Below are 10,243 nucleotides of genomic sequence, written 5' to 3'. Positions count from 1 at the left end.
CCAAGTAGTTTTTCTGCCTAAACCCAACCAAACCCTGGACGTTCCAAAGGCTTAATTGCATTTATTATTGTATCCATGTTGAGATAGGGCTGGTAAAAATGCCACCGGTACACTTTGTGTGTTTATCATTGTGATCATGATGACGAAGGTCTGGTACACCTGCGGCCACAGGGGTGCTACTTCAGGACACGCTCCTATGAGTTGGATAGGGACAGATGACCTAAATGGTCGTTTAGGTTGGATGACTTGTTGGAAACAAGCAGTGTTATGAAAATCCACTATGAATACACCTGCAGTTAACCCCGCAAGTGTATTCATAAAGCATTAAAAACGTGTTCATGTGCTATAAACAAACTACTCTTACAAGATAAGCATTCCCTGAATTTGTATGACAATATCAGCAGAGCCACACTCTGCTCACTTACTTTCCCCCATATTATCTACATAGGTTGCAGGAAAAGACAATTGAGTGTGTTTGAAAGTGTGCGTTTGTGTGTGACTCTTCTGCAGTTTGCAGTAGTGTTATGTAAAAGATCCGGTGGGGTTTTGGAAACTGTGCTATACCTTGTTGTCTGCACTACACAGCTGACAGATACGGTGATAAGAAGAGAAGGCATGTGTTTGGACAAGTGTGTGTTGAGGGTAGTAGTGTGGTTGTATGAACTTGTGGATCCCAATATTTGTGTCTTTGTGTCTTTATGAGCATGTACATGAGAGCTAAAACCATGGGTGCGACTGATTACGGTTTGATCTGTGCTGTTGGATGTGGGCTTTCTTTGAGAAATCCAGAATGCTCAGTGGGTGCATCCCTATGTGTGTGAGCAACAGTGACGGGCAATGATCTCTGGAGTGACAGGGCTAATCTCCCCAGTTACTGTCCCGCTCTCCTCGTCCTGTCGTGCTCCAAGTGGCTCTCTGATCAGCTCGCATTAAAGCTAAACTCTTTGACTGATTTGGAGGAAAATCAAAATCAATTTGCACCAGGGCCCTCTATTCGGAGCTGTCCCCCCTGGGCCTTCGAGCTTGTCACATCCCCTTGGTGTGGGATTGACGTTTTGACACGCACAGTTAGATTAAAAAAGAAACATTGTGAGAGAGAGAGAGAATGAAGTTGCGTTTTCCTCCCACCCACTTCCATCATTTCCCAAGCCAGCCATGAGATCAAGGTAGCCTGGGACGTTTCACTGCTGAACAGGTTCAATCATTGGATGTCAGTTAGAGCTGCCTGGCTCTGAGCTTCCTGGTAGCTTGACGTCCCATTATGTAAGTGTTAGCGTATGGTTGTTTTCAAGTAGGTCCCATGATACAGAGGGAACCGGTGAAAGTACTCACAAACTGATGAACAAATTAAATTGGCGGTTGACAGACGGGGAGACCAAAAGAAGGCTTGGGGAAAATCTGACTGACAGGCTTGATTGAAAACAGGGCCACAGAGAAGTGACAGGCTGACAGACAGATGGAGTGTGACAAGCTAAAGCTGGTGTGTGACACTGAACACCATCAGACGGAGAGGTGATGGCAATGTGACGATTGTAGTGGTTGACACAGCAGGTTGTCAGAGCGAGTAAAAGTAGCGAAGGGTGATTGGCACAGGGAGTCTTATCTAAGAGTTTTCTTCTGTTTTAACATTTGCATATGTGTGTGTGACAGGATCAGCAGCATGGAGCGGTGAGGAAGGACGGCACATTGAATCAAAAGTGACAAAATGTGGGGATATAGGATGAGGGAGAAAGAGAGAGGAAGCCAGGAGAAAGGTCATATGGAGGTGAATGGCCTTATCACACACACACACACACAGAGGATGTGGTCCATTTGCACTGACACGCGTAGTGATATCTCAGCTGGCGTCGGCAAGGAGATGGGGTGTTTGTTGGCCTTGACAGTTTTGGGTGGGCTCAGTGCATCACAGCAGCTCCTTCACTGTGAACTCTGCTGAAAAAATGTCAATCTCCCACTGTCTTATGGGGATTTCAAACTTTAACAAAACAGAGGCCAGAGACAGAAATAAATGAAAAATAAAAAAAATGTCTGGAATTGATATGAATCTACAGCATTTATTTATTTATTTAATTTTATTTTTTCTATTTTCACCATACCTAGGAACCAATGATTTAGGTTTGCTTCATGATAATTTTTTTTCACTGTATAATCTTCCGCACTTGTAATGAACTGAGAAACTGTTGTGGCTTGTTTGTAAAACAAGCTGTTTGTGCATAAGCACATGGATCAACTTCACTTAATTTTCAGGCATCATCGGTTCTTGATAACTGCAGGGTTTCAGACCACCCCTATTTAATTAGCTTGATTATATTGTTAGGTTTTTTTTTTTTTTTGACTGCCAACATAACTATAGCCACTCTTTTAATTAGAATTAATTGTGCTCTAAGTGGAGGTCTTTCAATGAACATTAATATAAATTGTTAACTAATTAATCATCCTGTTGCTGACTATTCCCCCATTTGTTAAAGCTTATCCTGACCTTCCTGTGTCTCTGGTGCCTCCAGAGGATGTAAAATTTTCCAAAGTGATTTAAAAACTGAGGAACTGACACAAAACCATGTGCTATTCAACGTGTCATGATCCTATTGCTATTCATTAGGGTCACTCCTTCTTGACCTCTCAGCTAATATGACATCATGGTCAGTGTGTGAGTGAGTCAATCAGGCATGTCACGGTCCTGACATTACAGGCAAGTCACACTCACTAATGGGCAATGGCTCTGATGTCCAGTGCTGTCACGTGGGTCGACCCTGCCATTTCACTGTGCTGACAGGCGTATTAGCTGGGGTAGGTGGGGGGTCATTGATACAGATAGCCCCTGACAGGGAGAGATGAAGGGGAAAGTAGGGTCCCATTGACACAGATAGCCTCTGATAGGAACAGAACGGTAGGGGGGAAAAATACTGTATATAAGAGAAGCAAGCTTATTCTACTGCCCTGTTCATACCTGGCATTAACGTGCGTCCCGGGTGATCCAATAACAAGTCGACAGCTCTAAGCACATTAGGTCGAATGCCAGGTGAGAACTATATGCAAATAAACATGTACATCCTTTCCGTTTGAAGAGACCAAATGCATTGTTGTTTTTATCTGGCAAGAGGCAATGCAATGCACTTCCCGTCCCTAATCTGCTGGAAATTAAAAGAGGAAGAGGAAGACATCAAAATAATACAGACTGGGTCTATTCCTTGGCGTGTTGAAGGCAAACCAAATTGCCAAAGATGTTTGATGCACTTGTAATACATCTCTATGGGCTTTTTGAAATTTCCCAACATCATGCCAAAGCCAGTGACTTTTGGTTTGTTTCTTTGTTTTGGTTTCTTAATTTCTTTCTTTGATTGAAATAAGGGACATGTAAAATTGACTGTCTCATTTATATTCCTAAAGAATGAAGAATTCCACATCTGTCCCTACCTTGAACCATTGGGACAATTTTTTTCTCTTTTAAAATAAGTCGTCCAGTTTTCAGTTCAATGGGTCATGACTTTACACCCCCTGTCAAGTATTTCTATCTTGAATGATACTACTGCAACTAGATAATATGATCTTTTAATTATCCTGAGTAATATACACACATTTGAATTGTAAATTAATTTTGCTGATATGCCATGTGCAAATTTACAGCACCAGTGTTGACCTACACAGCTAATGTCAGGACCACATGCCATGGCAGGCAAAAAGGTCCTGACCCTGCACTGTCAACAATAAAGGAGCTGTCCAAGGTACCAGAGTGGCAGCAGTGGTTACCACTGGCAGGAAGTTCCCGTGACAGTTCTATGTCTAATCACTGATTTCCCCTGTTTGTACAATTGTATATACTCTGCTTCTCTCTTTTGGTGAGTCTTGGGTGAGGATCTCTTCAGATATTCATCAGATAACCATTTAGACAGAGGTGTACCAAGAAAAGTACCCTGTACCTAATCTAGGATCAGTTCTCCAAAAAAGGGATATCTGATACAACCTGACCTGTGAATGACTATGATCAACCAGAATGCATCCACCAGAGAGAAAGTGAACTTTACAGACCTAGACTACTTTACTGAAGGCCTGGGTGTGATGGCTGAACTTCAATCGGATATTTTGGAAGGTTGACAGCAAGTGTAGAAGTGACTGTAATACAGATGAAATTTTATGTCTGTTGTGTTACTCATTACTAGCAGAATAAATAATATTACTCTAACATGTTGCCAATCAACAGTGAAGAGGGATGGGGGTGGGGGTAGTCAATAAGATGTGGTGTAGTTTACACTGACTACAAAGGGCTAAAGGATGTAAGGGATCAGAATTGCAGCCGTAAGCTAGAGACTGGTGATTTAAGGAGGAGATGGGTATGCTGCAGAGAGCTCTCAAGCAATATCATATGAACTATTAAGTCTAGGAGAGGGAGGGAAAGAGAAATGGAAAGAAGGCAGTTCCTTTTCAGATATGCCAAATGTCTAGGATAATGGTGTGACATACCCATAATGCACTTGGGGCTCCAGGCTAGGCAGGATGACACAATCTCAATCATGCTTTACCGACACAAACACTCTGATGTTTCCCAGCTGGCCCGGGAAGACAGCAAGGTTAGAGTACACACACATATCCACACACTAGCACAGAGTTAATGGTTATAGCACACACTCAGCCCCCTCCCCCTCTCATTCACTGGAATGCATTGCACTGCAGGTGATGACTGAAAACAACCAGGACCTAATAAGAACAGTATATAAATGACACACTTCATCTCTGTTGCTCATCACAACATTGCTATGTGGACCTGTTCAACTGAATTGTAATCTCATCACTTGACAGTGTATCTTGGATGGTTTATAGTTGTAGTTTTGGTATCGGAATCCTGGGTAAATTTTGAAATAATTGGACCTTCTAGACAGAAGTAGACAAAAGCAGACATGTTACTTCTAGTCAGCAACCGCTGAGTTTGCTGGCTCAAATGACAGCTGTCACTGGCAGAATTTATCCGCTTTAGCTAGAAAACTAATTAGGTTGGTTGAAAACACCACAACACTGCGCCTACATTTTAGCAAATATCATTTTATAAGTTTTATAAAATGACATACAGCATGAAGGACTGAAGGTCTTCAGAAAAAAATTGAGACTTCTACTGTAAGTTCAAATTGGACTCAAAAGCAGAACTCACGGACAAAATGTTCGAAAGTTCAAAAGCAAATTTATTGCAAATTTGGGTTGGAGTGAATTCGGGAATCACATCCAAGGCTGACAGCAGAGCAGGGTGAGGAGAGGGAGCTGGGTTTTGGGCCATGGCTGATGGTGGAGCTGCGCAGACAGAGGGAAGAGGGTGATGGACTGAACAGGAAGACTGACGAGGAGCTGGACGAAGCAACCAGACAGGAGCAGCAGCAGATGATGGACCTATGGCACAGGCGAAAACAAGATCAGACAGAGTTCAGGCAAACACGAGGAAGCAAAGCAAGCAACTAGACTAGAGTTTGGCCTTAACGTTAGTACCATGTTGGTGAACTGAACAATCTGGTGTAGACAAGTGCGGAGAGCCTGGGCTTTATACTGTTGCCGTTGATTAATGGATGAGCTTCAGGTGCGTGGGTGGATGAACGGCAGGAAAGAACGTGAACGCCACGCCCAGACAGACAAACACACACACACACACACTGACATGGAGAGAGACCAACTGGGGACAAACAAGGAACACGATGGAGGGGAGAAAGGCAGGAAACAGGGAATGAGGGAGAGGCACAGCCTAACCATGACTTCTACAGCAGTCTGACAAACACAAACTGCTATTTACACAGTGACACGTATTAGATAAATTCTCCTGCAGAACACTGGGATCAGCTGGGCATGTCACTGTTAAAGTAGTCATGGTGACTGGTCAAAATGTGTTGGTATATTTTTTATGAAATGTTTATAATAATATTGTGCCATGAAATAAGTTGTTTGAGTGTGGCCATTAAAAACGTGTGCTAATACTAATGCAAACTTCTTCATCACAGCGCATAGTGGAGACTCATTTGGTTAGTACACTACTACTCTACTCTATGACTCTACTCTACTCTACTCTAGACAAACAGAGTAATCAGCTTCTGGTTTAGTGAACATTTGTGAACAATACAAATAACATTAATGATATAATAACCTGCATCATTGTACTGATAATTAAATCATCAGTGCTCTTGAAAATTTTCACCACAGAAACAGCTACTGCAACACTAAGTAAGCTTGTTGCGCTAGTTTTAAGATTGTTAATGCTGAATGTAATTTTGTAATCTAATATGATATGATATGTTGTTGTCAAGCCATATGACCTAAAAATGTGGACGTGTTCTTCACTGAGAAATGTAGAGACTGGTCTCCAAACGACATCATCAGTGAGGTATGCAAGCATATGGGCGTTCGACAATAAACTAGAATGACAGAGAGCTTATAAGCAGATCAGCATGGGGAGATACCTTAAACTGCTCAAATCACAAAAGTAATAGGCAGAAAATGTTCATTATCTCAAGAATTAAGCCTCCCAGGTTTAAGGATTGTGCTACCCTACAGTATCTGTCACATAAATGGATCAAAAATGCTGCAATATGCTTCAATAGGATTTTCTTTGCTATTTTTGCATAGAATAATTCCAAGTGTACCACATGAAATTAAGTAATTCTAGTTTGCAATACATACAGTATTCACTAAACATACGTGTATAGGATAGCTACGGATATAGAAATACAACAGTGCGAGTCAACCCTGTCTTCTGCATTTGGCCTCGACTTCTCATCCACCTCCCCCTCATGTTATATCTTCAGTACAGCTGGGAAAGAGTCTTTTTGCAGCCTGATCCCTCCCTGACAATCTTCTGCAGATATGCCCAGACATCCAGCATTCATTGTTTCCAAGAGGGACATCTGATCATGTGGCTGGCAGTCATAAACTTTCCACTTCCATGAGGAAAAAATATTCCTCAATGCAGCTGAGGGATGGAGATTAAGGTGGAAGGAAAAGTGACACCATCCTGGGATCAGCTGTAAACCACTTTGTGAATGGAGGAGAATGGTGAAACGCCACATCGTCCCATAAAATTACAAAACATTCTGGATTCAGCCTCACCTGCCCCCTTTTCTCACCTTCCACAAGTCGTTCAGAGAGGTCATCAAGAAATGAAAATAGGTGCCCGATACTGTATGTCCTAATTAGGAGTTTTCCAATTTGATTTTTTTTTTTTTCAGATGTAGATGCAGCAGAATTTAGAAAATTGCAGTCTAATTTACAGTAATTTTGTGTTGTTAGGTTTAGAATGTAAATTAAAAATAGTCTTGAAAATATTATGGAAACGTGCAAAATTTACTGTAAATGCATGGGTGGTTGAGTTTGAGGGAGAAAACAGTTTGAAAGATGTGTTCGTTGAATGCATTTTGTGTCAAAGCAATGAAAAATGATCCACGGTTTAGCCCACATTTACTGCTGCTGTGTTGACTGTGTGAAGAGTTTTGAAAAAGTGAACTCATTATTTAGAAATGCATGTTAGCAATTGTGAAAAATCAAAAAGAAAGGAAAAACAACAACTGTAATGCTGTTTAACAAAATGTGCGGACATTTTTCAGATACTGTGATCAATGCTTTGGTGATCAGTTTGGCATGCATTAGATTTTTGGTGTGAATCTTAGTAACAGCTGATAGAGGTGCATAGTGATGGCATTGGATGGCAAATGCATTGTGTTATTACTTGTACAATTTTTGGGAGAAAAAAGGAAGCTTCTGTACTTTTATCCAGTGCTGCCTGTTGATGTTTGGAGACACATACAAGTCCTTTCTCACTACCTATAAATGGCAAAGTCCCTTTACTTTGTGTTTTGATCTATAGACCCCCCAAATCTAATTGGTTTTATTCAGGAGTTCTTAGATCTAATAGCTTTTGCTGTTGCTTGCTTTAATAATGTATTGATTTTAAGGTATTTTTACATGCATGTTTGCTGCCACTCTGGTTCCTCTTTTATTATGGACTTTATAGACATTGTGAAATCTTTTAATATCACTCAATTAGTTGAGGATCCCAATGACTTAAAGGGACACACCTTTGACACTGTTCTATCACTTGATTTTACTGTTGATAGTGTTGATATCTGTGAGGAAAGCTTATTGGTTTCTGACCAGAAAGCTATTATTTTTAAGGCCCTATTTCCACAAAATGTCTTAACCCCACAGTACTTTTCAAAACCATTGATTCTGTAATTAATCCTCCTTCTAGTCAAAAAACTAAAGCCTCCCCTATTATATGTGAGCAATGTTTGTCCTTTTTTACAAACAAAATAAAAGAAATCAGACTGCACATTGGTCATGTCACCCGTGATACCTCTGTATACTTTGAACCCTCTGCCTCACTCAACCTTTTTGTGGCTCTCTCATTGTGCACTTTAAAGGACACAATTACCAAACGCAAGCCTTCATCAAGTCCTGTAGATGTTATGCCTACCAGATTTCTGAAGGAGTTTTTTAACAGTGCTGTACCTACAATTTTGTCCATTGTAGATAGCTTTCTGTCTACTGGCTGTGTTCCCTCCTGTGTTAATGTAGGGAACCTACTTCTCAAAAAAACGAGTCTTGACCCTCTTGATTTTTAAAATTTTAGACCCATCTCCAAATTAGCATTTATATCAAAAGTTTTAAAGAACAATGTTTATTTATGATATTTATGATTATTTATGTTCTTTCGTTTTCAACTGATTCAGGAGACTGTTTGATTTTAATTATTCTCAATCTCAGCTCAGCTTTTGACTCAACTGATCATTCTTTTGTATTGGATCGCCTTAAAAAGTGGGATGGCATCGGGGATACTGTCGTAGACTGGTTGAAATCTTACTTAGTAAAGAGAACTGTTTCTTTCTCGGTGGATAATGCCTCCTCCTCAGCGGCCCCACTGACCTGTGGTGTTCCCCAAGGCTCCATCTTTGGCCCCCTACTGTTCTGTATATATACATGCATATGCTGCCACTGGAACATATAATTCATACACACAATATCCAATACCATTGTTACACAGATCACACACAAATGTATGTCCCATTACAGACCAGTGAATAGTCCAACTTTCATATTGCACTATCTTGTCTATCTTAAAGAAAATGCTGGATGTCCCCAAACTTTCTCCAGCTAATGGAAAAAAATATATAATTGGACCATTATTTCTGGTCCTCCAAAGTCCACACAGACTTTACAAAAACCTCTTGGCTCCCCGCCTAAAAATGTAATATTTTAAAGTGACCTCGCATTTGAAAAACAAGCTACAAAAGTAATTCATTCATGTTTTCATTTCAAAAATCAGATCTTTTCTCTTTCAACCTGATCTTGAGAGGATCATACATGCCTTTATATCATCTCGGTTAGATTATTGTAATTCACTGTATTCCGGATTGAGCCAAAAAGGATCTCATGCCTTCAGCTTGTACAAAGTGCAGCTGCTCTGCTTTTAAGAAATACTAGAGGAAAAGATCATATCACCCCTGTTTTAGCCTCTCTTCACCAGTTACCAGACATTTTAAGAATAGATGTTAAGATTTTACTGATTACCTTTAAAGCACTACATGTTTTAGCTGCGAGTTATATTGCTGAGTTACTGCTCCCCTAGAAGCCAGAGCACTGCCTCAGATCCTCTGGCAGGGCTCTTCTAGCTGTTCATACATCCTGGGTGAAGTCTAAAGGTGACCGGGCTTTTGCAAGGCCCCTCAGCTCCCTGCCTGAAGATCTTACACTCGCAGATTCAGTAACATCTATTAAACCACTTCTTAAATCTATCTTTCTAAAAAGGCATTTCTTTCATTTTAATGTATAATTTTACTGACTAATTAGTAGTTCTCGATCCTTGTAACTTTGTTTTGAAAATGCTGTAAAAATAAAGTTTATTATTATTATTACTATTATTATTGTTACAGAGAGCTACATATGTGTAGTCTGAGTTAGTGTTACATTTGCTACTACCTGCTGTTTCTCACTCGAATATGTGTCATACTAGCTAGTCAGAGCCAGTAGATGTCTATGAAAGTGTGGCATGTAGCTAAAAAAAATAATAGGTTGGAATTGCAAGGATGAGGACCATATACTAATTCAACTCTAATGTATTTCTTTCCTGGTTTCTTGCAAATTAATTTATTTCTAAATACTGAAAATCCATATGTAAGCTATTGTGGCAATGGGCTTTCCACACCCCTGTTGGTTATGTATTCTTGATTCTTTGTAAACAGGAAACTCATCTACAAAAGGCTGTGAGAACTGATCGCGGCTG

This window comes from Xiphias gladius, chromosome 1 (genome assembly GCF_016859285.1).
Source record: "Xiphias gladius isolate SHS-SW01 ecotype Sanya breed wild chromosome 1, ASM1685928v1, whole genome shotgun sequence".
Classification (NCBI taxonomy): Eukaryota; Metazoa; Chordata; class Actinopteri; order Istiophoriformes; family Xiphiidae; genus Xiphias; species Xiphias gladius.
Note: the sequence above shows the minus strand (reverse complement) of the source record.